Here is a 17,810-nt window from a genome sequence, read left to right on the forward strand (position 1 = left end):
ACCCTCCTCTCCTTGGTAAACAGATTTGGGTGTAGCAGCCATGGCTATGATAAAACAAGAGAAGGAAAATGAAAACTCAGGCGAAAACTTTGAATTAAAATTATGGAAAGGATGACGCAAGGAAGAAGAACTCTATGAAAAGGGATATTGGCTTAAAATAGCGGAATCTTCAAAAAGGGAGGAAACAAACTCATATATAGAGCAAGCGATGACTATCCTCCTACTCTAAAGGCCAATTAATTCCAACTAGGCCATTATCACTTTCGGAAAAGAGTACCGATGAGACAATCCCGGGAACTTCATGGCCGTGCCATACAAGTGAAGCTGTCATATAATGTTCGAGGGGTCAGAAATTCCCGTATCTATCCAGCCTTGAGATGGTGCCCAATCTCGATGATCTCTACTACCATAACTATAGGCTCTAAGGAGCTATCAATATCACTCTAAGCCTCGAGGTGGTTCCCGACCTCAAGGATCTCTGTCAAAGTGAATATAAGCTCTAAGGAGATATCGACACCAATTTAGCCTTGAGATGGTGCCCGATCTTGAGGACTTTTGGTACTACAGAACAAGCTCCAAAAGGGGGGTCAACCTGGCCTCGAGATGATGCCTGATCCCAAGGATCCCCATTACTATACCTATGAGCTCTAAGGAGCTATCCATATAAACCTAAGCCTTGAGATGGTACCCAATCTCGAGGACCTTTGCTACTACAAGCACGGGTCATTCATCCAATTCCTTGGCCCTCGGGCTACCTGAGCCCAAACCGGTTCTCTCTAGAGAATTATTAATAAAGCCTCAGGGCTACTTTCACCTTCAAATCAATTTAAACGCTCTCTTGGCTACTTTAGCCCAGTGGCCACCCGAGTCCAAGTGTATCCTCATCCGGGGTCTATCTATGACGCCTTAGGGCTATCTTTATTTTTCAAAGCAAATTTTCGATGTCGCCCGAGTTTAGATAAACTCTCACTCGGGGACTATTTGAAAAGGCTCAAGGGCTGTCTTTATTTTCAGGTGGCCAAGCAACTCCGTCCCTTGAGGACTATCAACGGGGCCTAAAAGGGCTAAATTTTGTTCTACAATTCGAGGCCCCACTCTCACTCAATTCGAAGTCACCAGTTCCGGCGGCCTAAGTTTGTATCAACTCAATCTGGACTTGGTCCGAGGAACGACAAAGGGTCTCATGGAATATCATATTAACCAATCACGAACCAAGGAAATTCCTACACCGAGGCCCAGTATTTGGACCGATCGGTAAAGTCACATGGTTAGGTTCCTTACAAATGCAGACAAAGGGAAATCCAACACAAATCAAAGACAAATTGAAGAAATATTTTTATATTAATATACGATGATTACAAAAGCCCACGAATGGTCCTTACACATGATCACAAAAGCCGACGAAGGGTCCTTACACAGAAACAAAAAAGCAAATAATAACAGTTAAAGTATAATCTACTCTCGGAGGTACATCCTCAAAAGCAATATCTGCAAGAACCATTCCTTCGGTGACCCCATTTTGATCTTCCAAACGGAGTCTTCGAGAACCTCCTCCAAAGCAGAAAAAGATGAAGAAGCAGAAAAAGATGAAAAAGAGGCCGTAGCCTGCCAAAGAGCAAAAGCTTTTAATGGGCTGGGAAAATTGTGGCTCGGTGAAAAATTTGGTGAGTATGGGACTTGCAGCACTACAATTGGGAATCCACTTCTTGAGACATTGGACCGGTATGGGATGCAAAAGTTAGTAGATGACACCACCTCATTCCATGGAAAGCAAAAGGAGTGAAGCGCCACACAAGGTTGAAGTTAAGAAAGATGAGCAAAAGTTTATGGTCCACATATCCTCTAATACGGGAATAGTTTGAAGCCCATCTCTCATTATTTCGGGCCAACAACAACAACAACAACAAAAACAAAAAACCAGTGCGATCCTACTCTGTGGGGGAAAGCTCTGAGAAAGAGCCATGACACAACTAGCGAGAACACTGCCGTGTGACCTTACGGTCACAGGCTTGAAACATGGGAAATAGAGTTGGATGAGGATGAAGAGAAGAAAGGAGTTAAAGGCTGTTGAAGAATGACTGGATGAAGTTTTTGTTCAAGAAAGCTTCCATTTATATAAAGGCGGTAGCGTAACTGACGGCGCAATCAATGCCTTTGGGAGACGTATCGACAACTGCAATCAATGTTTTTTGGGCGACGGATCGGTGGCGATATTATCACTTTGAGAAAATAAACCGGCGGTGCATTGAATACTTGTGGAAAGATGAACCGATGAGACATTTCAGTTATCGCAAAAGCTTATGTCATAAGCGTGACATCATCATGAGAGGCTCGAGGAAGTCGATGTCATGACCGTTTCTTATCATTTTTATTCTATGAAACACGGGGACTATCTGTATACAGTAAAAATCAGAGAATCCAATTTTACGATCATTATGGAAATTCGTAGGGACCTCCACCAGAAGGCTCGAGGCTCAGCCCGGGGTTCGACCCTGAGGGCTCTCAATGGTCGACCTTGAGTCTGTGCAAATCAATAGCTACGATGGACAAATAGGAAGTTCCCAAGGCACGTGATTAAAGTTGACCAAGTCTATTAGGCTAGTTCAAGCCCGTACCGTGGCATTAAATGGCTTTACAAGCCTTAATTTTTCGTAATAAATGCATTTGTACTACGTTGGAATTCCCCCTCATATATAAAGGATACCCTTGTCATTTTGTAGAGACACACAATATTGAATACAAGAACAAGAACATTCTCTACTCTCTAACTTAAACATATTCTCCCTTGATTCTATTACTTATATTTATTGTATTTCATTAATTGTTATTCATTTATTACTCATTACTGATCTTAAAGATCCTTCATCAAAGCTCTCAAAATTTTTAGTCCTTCATTGGTTGTCCACAGCTTAGTATCTAGCTCGACCTCGAGGCCCCGTATAATTTGGATCGAGGCCCCGATTCTCAACTACTCGGTTTGCTTAAACATACTGCTTTCAAAGTTCTTATCTCATTTTCTAGTCTCACACTTAGCATCTTTAGCCTAACAACTAGCATAAAAATAAATCACGTATTTTGAGAACCATAAAATCAAATCTAATTGTAATTACCATTTTCAAGGTAAAAACACACTCAACATGCTATATTTCAAGCCATTCACATAGTACACATTCTCAATTACATGGGAGAGTGTTTTGCTAATTTTTCCAACACCAAGAATATAGCCCCTCTTGTCATTTTCAAAGGACACTCTCCCACCTTGGAAGTCCTTGGGTGAGAGAAAATCATCCATTCTTCCAGTCACATGCTTCAAGCAGCCACTGTCCACATACCATTTTTGTCTTCTTCCTCGTACTCCAGCTTGCACAGAGAATCACTGATAAGACTTAGGAACATAAGCCAACTTGGGTCCCTTATAGTGATAGAATTGGAGGGATCAAACTTCTTTTTCCCATACAGGAAACACATTTTCTTCTTAGAAAACCAGTTTCCTCAATAGTAGGCTTCTTTTCAACAAAAACTTTATTTTTCTGTAAAGACTGTATTTTAGCTTTACAAGAGTTCTTGTAATGACTAGTTTGACCACAGTGAGTACACAACCAATTATCAGCCATAGCTACATACTTGCTATGGGGATTATATGAGGTTTTAGCCTTTTGGAACCCAATTCCTTGCCTATTTACACCATTAGTCTTATACATAGACGCTACTACGTTAGAGGACCAGGTCCCTTTAAGTGACTTATCAAGATCATTTTTAACCCTTTCAGATCCTGCTGAAGTTGGCTATTCTTTTCAAGCTCAGCAACAAGACTTATTTTAACTTTGTTAAGTTCACTCTCAAGCTCAAGTTGAACCTCACGAGCCACTTCTTTTCCTTTAGGGGTGTCCATCCATTTTTTTATTTGGTCTTTCAACAAGGTATTTTCTCTAGTTACTTTTTCCACCCGTTCCTTCAAGTCTACAATAGAAACTACCATATCATCCCTCTCTTATTATATGTCACCAATTTATTCAATTAGAGCATTTTTCTCATTAATGAGTCTATGATAGGCATCAATCAACACATTTCCTAAGGATATCAATTTTTCCTTAGTGTAAGTTTTCAAATTTCTTTGAACATCAAGAAAACTTACCTCATCTTTCTCCTTACCCTCATCATCATCATATTTAGCCATGAGTGCAAGGATTGACTCATATTATGACGATTCATTGACAACAACCATCATATATGTATCTCCTAGGTCATCCTCATATTTAGATTCATTGGAGGAATCTCCCCAGGAAGCTAGAGCTTGCTTCACCACGTTGTCAACAACATTTCTTCTTTTGAACTTCCTGTCAGGGACCTAGTTCCTCTTAGCCGCCTTATCAATGTTGGTTTTGTGATGATCCTGCTTATGAAGAGGACAGTCTTTAATGAAGTGTCCAGACATTCCACACTTATGACAACAATCATTTCTTTTGAAATTAATGCTAGAAATTTCTTTCTTTGGAATGCCACTATTTCTTCGAATCATCTTTTGCAATCTTCGAGTGAGGTACACCATGTCGGATTTTGTCATGCCCCAAACCTTGGCCTAGACGTAATACGACACCCGATCCCTGACTACATGTGACCGCGCGAACCAACTAGCTGGCTGAATCAACATGTGATATCATAACATACTAAATATGGAAGATAAACTAACACATGCTGATATACTGGAAGTTTGAATAATATAAATCAAAGTGCGAAACACTGATATGAGTCTGAAACATATATGTAGCCAATATTGCTTAACATGAAAAGCCTACGACTCTGTCTAACTGTTACTGTAGTCCATAAAGTCTCTAATGAAGTACTGAAAATACTGACTATCTGTAAATACTAAAATACTGTAAAGTTATGATAATGCCCCAAAAAAACTGATGCTCGCCATATAGCTGGTACAAGAATCCTAGTGATCTGAATTGCCAACCTGTAAATCGTTGCTTGAATCATGATATACAGGCCTCATGCGAAAGGGACATCAGTACATTTGAATTTTGCACTGGAATGTAAAAACTAAAAGAAAGAACTGTAAAAACGTAAACTGAAATTGAACTAATAACTAATAACCAAACTAATAACTGAAAACTGAACTGATAAGCGTTAACTGAGAACTGAGAACTGAGAATTGAGAACTTAGAACTGAGAACTAAGAACTGAGAACTGAGAACTGAGAGCTGATAATTGATAACTAAACTGATATCTGATAATGATAACTGAACAAGGAAGTAAGATATGAATACTCCCTCTTCTGAATGATGAACCACCTCTTTATCTGAATAAACTAAGGCCTCAAGCCCAATATATATGTGCACAAGCTACGACCATGGGCCCAAGTATACATATGCATAACTATGGCCTCAGGCCCAAATATGCATAAAGCATAAAATACGGTCTCATGCCCAAATATTCATAAAGAATAAACCATGGCCTCAGGCCCAAATATAGGTGTTAAAAATTCAGGAATTTAAAATTAGAAACTGAGAATCATACTACAATACGTGATACTGAAATACTGAACCATACATAGTAACATGATACAAGAATGCTGAATAGGACTAGACTAAGACATGTATTCATGAATTGATTATGAAAACTGAATCTTCAACTGTTTATGACATGTTGAATAATTTGGATTGAGACTCATGTGCATCAAACATAAGTCTATATTGATTGTGCACTGAGCTCAGAACGTTTGAAATGAATGTCATGAAGAAATTACGAAGCTAGAGAATAGAAGTCATACAACTATTCAAGGAATTAAGCTTAACTATATTTTTGTTGCAATTAGTAACGTTGTAAATAAAACGTAGTGCAGGGAGAATCATTAACATTCCCGAGCGTAGAGAGTTAGCCTCATATATCTTAACATCCTGCTCCTGAGCATAATAAAACCTTCACCAACCATATCAACTTTAATCTATAGCAATACAAGTCAAACGGATTCCATATTAGTAATAATACTCATGTTTTGGTTGCTTAGGCATTTTATCAAATACCTTATGGGCGTAAAGCCTCATAGCCCTTATTAATGGTGTTTTCTTCACCCAATTCTCATTCTACTTCTTCTAGGTGATTCTAAAATCCCAAATAGATGTAACTAAAACTATTTCTCATCACCCAAATATTTATTACAATCTTAGGCCAACAACCAGAACTCTAACATAGTTCATATGATTCTCTTTATCAAACCCATATACTATTCTCCCAAAAATTCATCAATTCATAGCTAAAAATGATTAGGGAGTAGAAACATTACCTTTTTGAAGTTCAATCCTCTTGAATTCAAGTTCTAGGGTTTGTTTTCTCAACAATGATGTCTCGATCGAATATCTAATGATTTGAAGCACCCATGTTAATAAGGTGTTGGAGAGTTGAAATTAACTTAGAATCATCATTAGAACTTACCTTGGATGATGGAGGGACCTTAGGGAAGTTGGGTACTTGAGAGATCCCCTTTCTAGAGCAAATCTACGTGTTTGGGGTTGTAGGGAACGAGGTAGGATTTAAACAAGTGTACATGTACCAAAAATGGAGGAAATAAAAGTAATTCGGATAAACAACATCGACACGAGGTATTATCAGAGGCGCCAAAACTACACGATCTTGCATCGTCATGGGCGCTAAGGTTAATGCTCTTGACAAGGCCTTGCATTGTCTAAGGCTATGAGTTTTCATGGCCTTCCTCTGTCTAAGGCTGGAACATAGACCTTCCATAAACTTAGTTAGTTATATTGAATCTTATGCACCTCACACTCCGTCTTGATTCCAAAATAACTATTTCCACCCATATTCGTCTTGATAGGATTTCATATGTCTATAATGTCACATTAATACTCATTTAGTGCATCTACACCTAATCCAAATTTACAGAGTGTTACATTATCTCCCCCTTGGGATCATTCATCCTCGAATGATTGTACTTATTATAACTACGACTAACTCTGAACTGTTATGAACACATGCATACTAAACTGAACGAATACATGATTATTGAATTGCTGAGATACTATTAATAGGTACTGAACTGAATAACTACTAAACTGAGTGAATATTGAGTTGACTGAATAGTGAAAGACATAGAGATTATAATATAAGGTTTGAATGAAAAGGGTAGTTACCTTCAACATTTCTCCAAAACGTTTTCTAGCTAACAGAGCATAACATAAGCCTCATAGGGCATCATAAAATGCATAGAATGAAACATATACGTGAATACTGGTCTGTCATGGATACGTGAATGCTGAACTAATATGGATATATGAATAACAATCTGGGACGAATGTTTGATTACTGAATTAACATAAATGTTTGAGTACTGAACTGGCATAAATATCTAAGTCTTTGACTGTCATGATTATCTCAGTACTGAACTAACATGGAGGTTATAACATGAGATCTGAATACTGAAAACATAAATTTCGTGACATAAAATCTAAATACTGGGCTGATATGAATGTTTGAGCAATGAACTGACATCAATATCCAAGCACTAAGCTAGCATACATATCTGAGTATTGGACTGACATGAGTATCTGAGTATTAAACTAATATGGAGGTTATAATATGAGATCTAAATTCTGGAAACATATATGTCATGACATGAGTCTAAATACTGGAACTTGAATGTTATAACATGACACGTGAAATACTAGGTGTACATTTTCCAATTCTGGTTGCAACTATACCTCACACGCTACTTGCCCGATCATTCACATGATCTTATATGACCCACTGTATCTAGGACTGAGTTTTCCTTTCTTCCAAATCTTATAACACCTTTCATAGGCGAAACCTTCAGGAACACCCAATCATCAACTTAAAACTCTAGGTCTCTATTCCTCATGTCAGAATAGGACTTTTAGCGACACTGAGCCATCTTCAAACACTCTTTAATAAACTTGACTTTCTCCATAGCCTGATAGACCGAATCTAGTCCCAACAACTCTACCTTGCCAACTTCGAACCAACTAATTGGCGATCTAAACCTTCGCCTATATAGAGCTTCATACGATGCCATTCTAATACTACAATGGTAGTTGTTATTATAAACAAACTCAATGAGAGATATGTGATCTTCCGAAATACCTTTAAAATCAAGGACATATCCTCAAGTGCCTGAATAATGCACTTAGTCTGGCCATTTGTCCGAGAATGGAAAATTGTGCTGGGGTTTATTCTTGTGCCTTATCCTTACTGAAAGGACATCTAAAAGTTCATTGTAAACTAAGCACCACGATATGAAAAATGCTGGACAATGTAGTCACGTTCAATAGGGTGATCTCCTAAATTTACAACTTGGCATGATTGGTAATTATACTACCATATATGATATCACCACAACATGCAGGTTTTGTAAAATAAAGGAGTATTATGGAGAACATTCTACTTGTGCAAGAAATTTTCATTCAATAAGGGAATGTTTATCCAAAAAATCAGATAACAATTGAATTTGTAAGTGGTTTTAAGGATATGTGGATTAAATTTAAACAAATCGATAAATTAAAATTGCAATTGAAATAAAATATGATAAAGCGAAACCACACGAATTGAGCAGTTACAGCCTTTGGGGGTGAGCCACCCTTGAACTGAATGCACTTTGATCAGCGATAAAACATAGTTGAATAAGAGCTTAAAGAGAAAAATAACACTATATTACTTCTGAGTATGTGTAATAATGTCTTTTACAAGTAATCAAACCCCCTTTATATAGTAGGGAAGACCTACTTTAGGTAAAATTCTATAAAAGGTAAAAATCTCCTGATTTGCTTATTTACCGGTTCCTTATTGATACTTGGCGATATTCCCGCCATAATACCCGACCGGTCCCAGATATTTTGGCCTTCTACCATTTCGGTCTTCTGTTGGTTATACTGATAATGTTTCCTCAAGCTCGGTCGAGGTCACGGTCGATTCTGGGATCATGTACTCGATGTTCTCGAGGAAAGTCACTCTGACCTCGTGTTCTAATTCGATGGGACTCGGGGTCGATCTTATATCCCTCATGTTCCGAGCCCGATCTGTCATGTAGTAGATGAGCCCAATTTCGACCGTATACAGATAGTCCCATCATTTTTCGTAGAGTAAATGACGAGAAACAATATGAGCTTCTAATTCTCACCTAGATACCCCGCGTCAGAAATGACAAAATGAACAAAACATCTCGTCAGTCACGTCCTAATGGTATTAAATGCTTTTCTTGGTCAGCATCTCATTGATTTGAACCATCGTTTGAATACTATAAATACCCCCTTCTTCATTCATTCAAACTTTACATCCAAACTTATAATGACCCGGCCGGTCATTTTGAGAAATTAAGATCTGTTTGGCAGCGGAAGGTTTGGGAAAACTTCATAATATGAGTATCAACTTGCGTGCATGATTGAATTCAGTTAACGGATAATTTAGAGTCGAAATGGGAGAAGGAATCTAGTTTGGGATGTTTAAGCGGTGAGAATTTGACTGGAACTTGACTTTGAGTAAACAACCCCGGAATGGGTTTTGGGTGATCTCAAAACCTTTGTATGGTGATTTTGGACTTAGTGCAGATCTGAATTCAGATTAGGAGGTCCGTAGGGTAATTTGAGGCATTTCGGCGAAAGCTGGAAAAATTGAAGTTTGGAAAATGGAGAAGTTTGACCCATAGTTGACTTCTGTGATATCGGGGCCGGAATACGATTCTGAAAGTTGAAGCAGCTTCATTATGTCATTTTGGGATTGTTTGCAAAATTTGGCATCATACCAGATTGATTTGATTGGTTTCAGCACAAGTTTTCAAAGTTGGAAGATCTAAAAGTTCCTAAGTTTGATTCACGATGTGATTTGTCGTCTCGGTGTTGTTTGATATGATTTGAGACCTCGAGAGAGTAAGTTTTAGGTTATATGACTTGTTGGTATACTTGGACGGGGTCACAAGGGCCCTGGGTGTGTTTCAGATGAGTCGCAGAAGATTTTCCATAGTTTTGGCAAGGCTGAGTTCGGGTGTAATAGCACCTGCAGACCATGGGCGCGGGTGCGATGGTCGCAGTTGTGAAGGAGGAAGCACAGGTGCGAGAGGAGTTGGTCTGGGCAGACTCCGCAGATGCGGAGAATTCAAAGCGCACGTGCGGTGCCACAGGAGCGGACCCCTGGGCGCCAAAGCGGAGTAGTTCTGAAGATGCGGTTAAGTTGGTCGTAGGTGCGGAAGTTCTAGTAGAATCAAATAAGTCGAGGGCTTGGCCATATCCTTCATATTTCGAGTTTTAAACTTCGGGTTTTAGAGCTTCTTTTGGGGTTTTTCAAGCATATCGATTGGGTAAGTGTTCTTCACCTAGAATCTAACGTATTCTATGATTTTGTCTTCATTTTTAAAATTTAAATTGTGTTTTGGGTTGGGGAAGAAGTTGGTTTTTGAAGAAAATTTCTAAAATGAAAAATCTTGATTTGAGGAACCAAATGGTATCGGAACTTGATAATTTTTGTATGGTTGAACTCATATTGGAATGGGTATTCACATTTTGTAAAAATTTTCGGGTTCCGAGGTACGGTCCCGGGGGTAGACTTTTTAACTGATTTTTGAATTTTGTTAAAGAATGAGACTTTATGATCCAGAATAGTTTCTTATGTATTTTATTTATGCTTTAAAGTTATTTTCGTTGGATTTGAGCCGTACGGAGATCTTTTCACCCGAGAAGTGTATTATAAAGTATCGGCCTGTCGTCTTTGAGGTAAGTATCTTGCCTAAGCTTGTGTGGGGGACTTCCCCTTAGGATTTGAGTCTTCTATGTTGATTGTAGTTCATGTACGCGAGGTGACGAGTACGTGCTTGGATTTATTTGATGGGAAATCAGCCTTTTAGGGTTCTTAGGTTTTTATATTCACTGTGTATGAATGCGCTCTTAACATGACTGAGTTTTCTATTTACTAGTTTCACCTCTACATGCTTAATTAGAATTAATTGCTTCATGATTCACTATTATTGCCTAATTTACTCCTATTTGATTTTGTTGAAGAATTTCGCCTCTCCTATTGTCATACTATTTTTTATAGCTGCTTGTCTTATTTGAGAATTATTATTATCCCTCCTGAAATTGTTTAGTATTAAGTGAAGCTAAATTCATCTTTCCTTAATTGAATTGTCGAATATCCTCGAAATTGTCCAACCTTAAAAGGAGTTTAGATAACCTATATCTTTGCTGACTTGCCTTTATTTGGGACTACTTGGCTCATGTTGATCTCTTTGTTATTGACTTGTATATTGTGGGATCGTTGCTATATGTTAGTTTTCCCGTTGTTGAACTGTTCCCTTTATGCCAACATTCTTTTCTGTGGTTATTCCTTGTGAGTTGGTTCCACCGTTTCCTTGTGATTTACAGTCCTTGAGTTGACTTACTTGTTTTACCTTGTATTATTGTCATTGTTGTTGTTATACGTATTGTGGTGATGTACGAGTTTCCTGTTGTGCTGTAATAGTTGTTTCCATTGGTTCCATTGCATATTTACTTTGTGACTATGGATCGGTATTCCGAGAGATCCCCCTACATGTTTACGTTGGACTATGGACCGGTATTCCGGGAGATCCCCCTACACATTTATAATTGGGACTACGAGACGATATCCCAAGAGATCCCCCTGTACTGGATATTTACTTTGGGACTACGTATTGTATTCCAGGAGATTACCCTACATATTTACAATTTGGACTAGGGGATGATATCCCGGGAGATCCTCTGCACATTTACGTTTGGAACTACGAGACGACACTTTGGGAGATGCCCGGTTAAAGTCAGTGTGTTCTGAGCTATTATTTTCTTTGATCCTATCCTTTTGTAAACCGTATATGTGCTGTCCATTTTGTCCCTATGCTTACTAGCTAGTATGAGCTATGATAGGACACTTGCACAAGCATAAATGTGGTTAAGCACCCTTATCAGATAGGAGGCTCCTTGAGATTTCTGAGTATAGACGCACACCCTTGTTATTTTCCTTCCATGTGAGAATGGCTCTTTTGGGCAAGTGAGTTTCAGTATGATTAGGAGGTGTGATGAGGCACAAGATGCCAAGTGTTAGGGTTTAATTATTGAGACTCGTGTTGTATGACTATGAGATGAGGTGTCTTAGGGTGACTTATATTCAAAGGTTATCTATTTGAAATTATTATATTCGAAGGTACTTATTTTTAATTAACTATTTTGAAATGTCACAGGGTGACTTATATTCGATGAATATCTATTTGAAAAGATTATATTTAAAAAGCATTTATTTTGAAAGAACTCTTTTGAAAATAACATTTCTTTGAAGGAAGTATATTTCGAAACATTTTTATCACTTGAAAGGTTTGACTATTTGATTGACGCTTGCTGGTTAAGACTTAAGGTGAAAACTATCGGAGTTGTTGAACTATGACTTGTGTTTACTGTATTTGTGATTTCGAATTTGCGTTGTATCCTCGCTTACATATCCGTGTTTTCCTTATGGTGTTCCGCTGAGTACTTGTTCTTTCCTTTCCTTATTGTATTTGTGATTTCGGATTTGGGTTGTACTATACTTCTGCAAATTTTCTTATGCAGATCTAGGTATTTTTCGCTAGTAGCTGTGCAGATTCTTGCCAAGGAGACTCAGGGTAGCCTTGCTGCTGCATTCACAGGCTTCAAGGTCACCTTCCTATCTTATATTAACATTGTTGTACCTATTTCCATACGATTATATTTAGAAGTTGTAGCGAAACTCTATAGAGCTTATGACCTGCACTATCATGAGTATCTGAGTATTAAACTAATATGGAGGTTATAACATGAGATCTAAATTCTGGAAACATATATGTCATGACATGAGTCTAAATACTGGAACTTGAATGTTATAACATGACACGTGAAATACTAGGTGTACATTTTCCAATTCTGGTTGCAACTATACCTCACACGCTACTTGCCCGATCATTCACATGATCTTATATGACCCACTGTATCTAGGACTGAGTTTTCCTTTCTTCCAAATCTTATAACACCTTTCATAGGCGAAACCTTCAGGAACACCCAATCATCAACTTAAAACTCTAGGTCTCTATTCCTCATGTCAGAATAGGACTTTTAGCGACACTGAGCCATCTTCAAACACTCTTTAATAAACTTGACTTTCTCCATAGCCTGATAGACCGAATCTAGTCCCAACAACTCTACCTTGCCAACTTCGAACCAACTAATTGGCGATCTAAACCTTCGCCTATATAGAGCTTCATACGATGCCATTCTAATACTACAATGGTAGTTGTTATTATAAACAAACTCAATGAGAGATATGTGATCTTCCGAAATACCTTTAAAATCAAGGACATATCCTCAAGTGCCTGAATAATGCACTTAGTCTGGCCATTTGTCCGAGAATGGAAAATTGTGCTGGGGTTTATTCTTGTGCCTAATCCTTACTGAAAGGACATCTAAAAGTTCATTGTAAACTAAGCACCACGATATGAAAAATGCTGGACAATGTAGTCACGTTCAATTGGGTGATCTCCTAAATTTACAACTTGGCATGATTGGTAATTATACTACCATATATGATATCACCACAACATGCAGGTTTTGTAAAATAAAGGAGTATTATGGAGAACATTCTACTTGTGCAAGAAATTTTCATTCAATAAGGGAATGTTTATCCAAAAAATCAGATAACAATTGAATTTGTAAGTGGTTTTAAGGATATGTGGATTAAATTTAAACAAAGTGATAAATTAAAATTGCAATTGAAATAAAATATGATAAAACGAAACCACACGAATTGAGCAGTTACAGCCTTTGGGGGTGAGCCACCCTTGAACTGAATGCACTTTGATCAGTGATAAAACATAGTTGAGAGCTTAAAGAGAAAAATAACACTATATTACTTCTGAGTATGTGTAATAATGTCTTTTACAAGTAATCAAACCCCCTTTATATAGTAGGGAAGACCTACTTTAGGTAAAATTCTATAAAAGGTAAAAATCTCCTGATTTGCTTATTTACCGGTTCCTTATTGATACTTGGCGATATTCCCGCCATAATACCCGACCGGTCCCAGATATTTTGGCCTTCTACCATTTCGGTCTTCTGTTGGTTATACTGATAATGTTTCCTCAAGCTCGGTCGTGGTCACGGTCGATTCTGGGATCATGTACTCGATGTTCTCGAGGAAAGTCACTCTGACCTCGTGTTCTAATTCGATGGGACTCGGGGTCGATCTTATATCCCTCATGTTCCGAGCCCGATCTGTCATGTAGTAGATGAGCCCAATTTCGACCGTATACAGATAGTCCCATCATTTTTCGTAGAGTAAATGACGAGAAACAATATGAGCTTCTAATTCTCACCTAGATACCCCGCGTCAGAAATGACAAAATGAACAAAACATCTCGTCAGTCACGTCCTAATGGTATTAAATGCTTTTCTTGGTCAGCATCTCATTGATTTGAACCATCGTTTGAATACTATAAATACCCCCTTCTTCATTCATTCAAACTTTACATCCAAACTTATAATGACCCGGCCGGTCATTTTGAGAAATTAAGATCTGTTTGGCAGCGGAAGGTTTGGGAAAACTTCATAATATGAGTATCAACTTGCGTGCATGATTGAATTCAGTTAACGGATAATTTAGAGTCGAAATGGGAGAAGGAATCTAGTTTGGGATGTTTAAGCGGTGAGAATTTGACTGGAACTTGACTTTGAGTAAACAACCCCGGAATGGGTTTTGGGTGATCTCAAAACCTTTGTATGGTGATTTTGGACTTAGTGCTGATCTGAATTCAGATTCGGAGGTCCGTAGGGTAATTTGAGGCATTTCGGCGAAAGCTGGAAAAATTGAAGTTTGGAAAATGGAGAAGTTTGACCCATAGTTGACTTCTGTGATATCGGGGCCGGAATACGATTCTGAAAGTTGAAGCAGCTTCGTTATGTCATTTTGGGCTTGTTTGCAAAATTTGGCATCATACCAGATTGATTTGATTGGTTTCAGCACAAGTTTTCAAAGTTGGAAGATCTAAAAGTTCCTAAGTTTGATTCACGATGTGATTTGTCGTCTCGGTGTTGTTTGATATGATTTGAGACCTCGAGAGAGTAAGTTTTAGGTTATATGACTTGTTGGTATACTTGGACGGGGTCACAAGGGCCCTGGGTGTGTTTCAGATGAGTCGCAGAAGATTTTCCATAGTTTTGGCGAGGCTGAGTTCTGGTGTAATAGCACCTGCAGACCATGGGCGCGGGTGCGATGGTCGCAGTTGTGAAGGAGGAAGCACAGGTGCGAGAGGAGTTGGTCTGGGCAGACTCCGCAGATGCGGAGAATTCAAAGCGCACGTGCGGTGCCACAGGAGCGGACCCCTGGGCGCCAAAGCGGAGTAGTTCTGAAGATGCGGTTAAGTTGGTCGTAGGTGCGGAAGTTCTAGTAGAATCAAATAAGTCGAGGGCTTGGCCATATCCTTCATATTTCGAGTTTTAAACTTCGGGTTTGAGAGCTTCTTTTGGGGGTTTTCAAGCATATCGATTGGGTAAGTGTTCTTCACCTAGAATCTAACGTATTCTATGATTTTGTCTTCATTTTTAAAATTTAAATTGTGTTTTGGGTTGGGGAAGAAGTTGGTTTTTGAAGAAAATTTCTAAAATGAAAAATCTTGATTTGAGGAACCAAATGGTATCGGAACTTGATAATTTTTGTATGGTTGAACTCATATTGGAATGGGTATTCACATTTTGTAAAAATTTTCGGGTTCCGAGGTACGGTCCCGGGGGTAGACTTTTTAACTGATTTTTGAATTTTGTTAAAGAATGAGACTTTATGATCCAGAATAGTTTCTTATGTATTTTATTTATGCTTTAAAGTTATTTTCGTTGGATTTGAGCCGTCCGGAGATCTTTTCACCCGAGAAGTGTATTATAAAGTATCGGCCTGTCGTCTTTGAGGTAAGTATCTTGCCTAAGCTTGTGTGGGGGACTTTCCCTTAGGATTTGAGTCTTCTATGTTGATTGTAGTTCATGTACGCGAGGTGACGAGTACGTGCTTGGATTTATTTGATGGGAAATCAGCCTTTTAGGGTTCTTAGGTTTTTATATTCACTGTGTATGAATGCGCTCTTAACATGACTGAGTTTTCTATTTACTAGTTTCACCTCTACATGCTTAATTAGAATTAATTGCTTCATGATTCACTATTATTGCCTAATTTACTCCTATTTGATTTTGTTGAAGAATTTCGCCTCTCCTATTGTCATACTATTTTTTATAGCTGCTTGTCTTATTTGAGAATTATTATTATTCCTCCTGAAATTGTTTAGTATTAAGTGAAGCTAAATTCATCTTTCCTTAATTGAATTGTCGAATATCCTCGAAATTGTCCAACCTTAAAAGGAGTTTAGATAACCTATATCTTTGCTAACTTGCCTTTATTTGGGACTACTTGGCTCATGTTGATCTCTTTGTTATTGACTTGTATATTGTGGGATCGTTGCTATATGTTAGTTTTCCCGTTGTTGAACTGTTCCCTTTATGCCAACATTCTTTTCTGTGGTTATTCCTTGTGAGTTGGTTCCACCGTTTCCTTGTGATTTACAGTCCTTGAGTTGACTTACTTGTTTTACCTTGTATTATTGTCATTGTTGTTGTTATACGTATTGTGGTGATGTACGAGTTTCCTGTTGTGCTGTAATAGTTGTTTCCGTTGGTTCCATTGCATATTTACTTTGTGACTATGGATCAGTATTCCGAGAGATCCCCCTACATGTTTACGTTGGACTATGGACCGGTATTCCGGGAGATCCCCCTACACATTTATAATTGGGACTACGAGACGATATCCCAAGAGATCCCCCTGTACTGGATATTTACTTTGGGACTACGTATTGTATTCCAGGAGATTACCCTACATATTTACAATTTGGACTAGGGGATGATATCCCGGGAGATCCTCTGCACATTTACGTTTGGAACTACGAGACGACACTTTGGGAGATGCCCGGTTAAAGTCAGTATGTTCTGAGCTATTGTTTTCTTTGATCCTATCCTTTTGTAAACCGTATATGTGCTGTCCATTTTGTCCCTATGCTTACTAGCTAGTATGAGCTATGATAGGACACTTGCACAAGCATAAATGTGGTTAAGCACCCTTATCAGATAGGAGGCTCCTTGATATTTCTGAGTATAGACGCACACCCTTGTTATTTTCCTTCCATGTGAGAATGGCTCTTTTGGGCAAGTGAGTTTCAGTATGATTAGGAGGTGTGATGAGGCACAAGATGCCAAGTGTTAGGGTTTAAGTATTGAGACTCGTGTTGTATGACTATGAGATGAGGTGTCTTAGGGTGACTTATATTCAAAGGTTATCTATTTGAAATTATTATATTCGAAGGTACTTATTTTTAATTAACTATTTTGAAATGTCACAGGGTGACTTATATTCGATGAATATCTATTTGAAAAGATTATATTTAAAAAGCATTTATTTTGAAAGAACTCTTTTGAAAATAACATTTCTTTGAAGGAAGTATATTTCGAAACATTTTTATCACTTGAAAGGTTTGACTATTTGATTGACGCTTGCTGGTTAAGACTCAAGGTGAAAACTATCGGAGTTGTTGAACTATGACTTGTGTTTACTGTATTTGTGATTTCGAATTTGCGTTGTATCCTCGCTTACATATCCGTGTTTTCCTTATGGTGTTCCGCTGAGTACTTGTTCTTTCCTTTCCTTATTGTATTTGTGATTTCGGATTTGGGTTGTACTATACTTCTGCATATTTTCTTATGCAGATCTAGGTATTTTTCGCTAGTAGCTGTGCA

This window comes from Nicotiana sylvestris, chromosome 2 (assembly GCF_000393655.2).
Source record: "Nicotiana sylvestris chromosome 2, ASM39365v2, whole genome shotgun sequence".
Taxonomy (NCBI): Eukaryota; Viridiplantae; Streptophyta; class Magnoliopsida; order Solanales; family Solanaceae; genus Nicotiana; species Nicotiana sylvestris.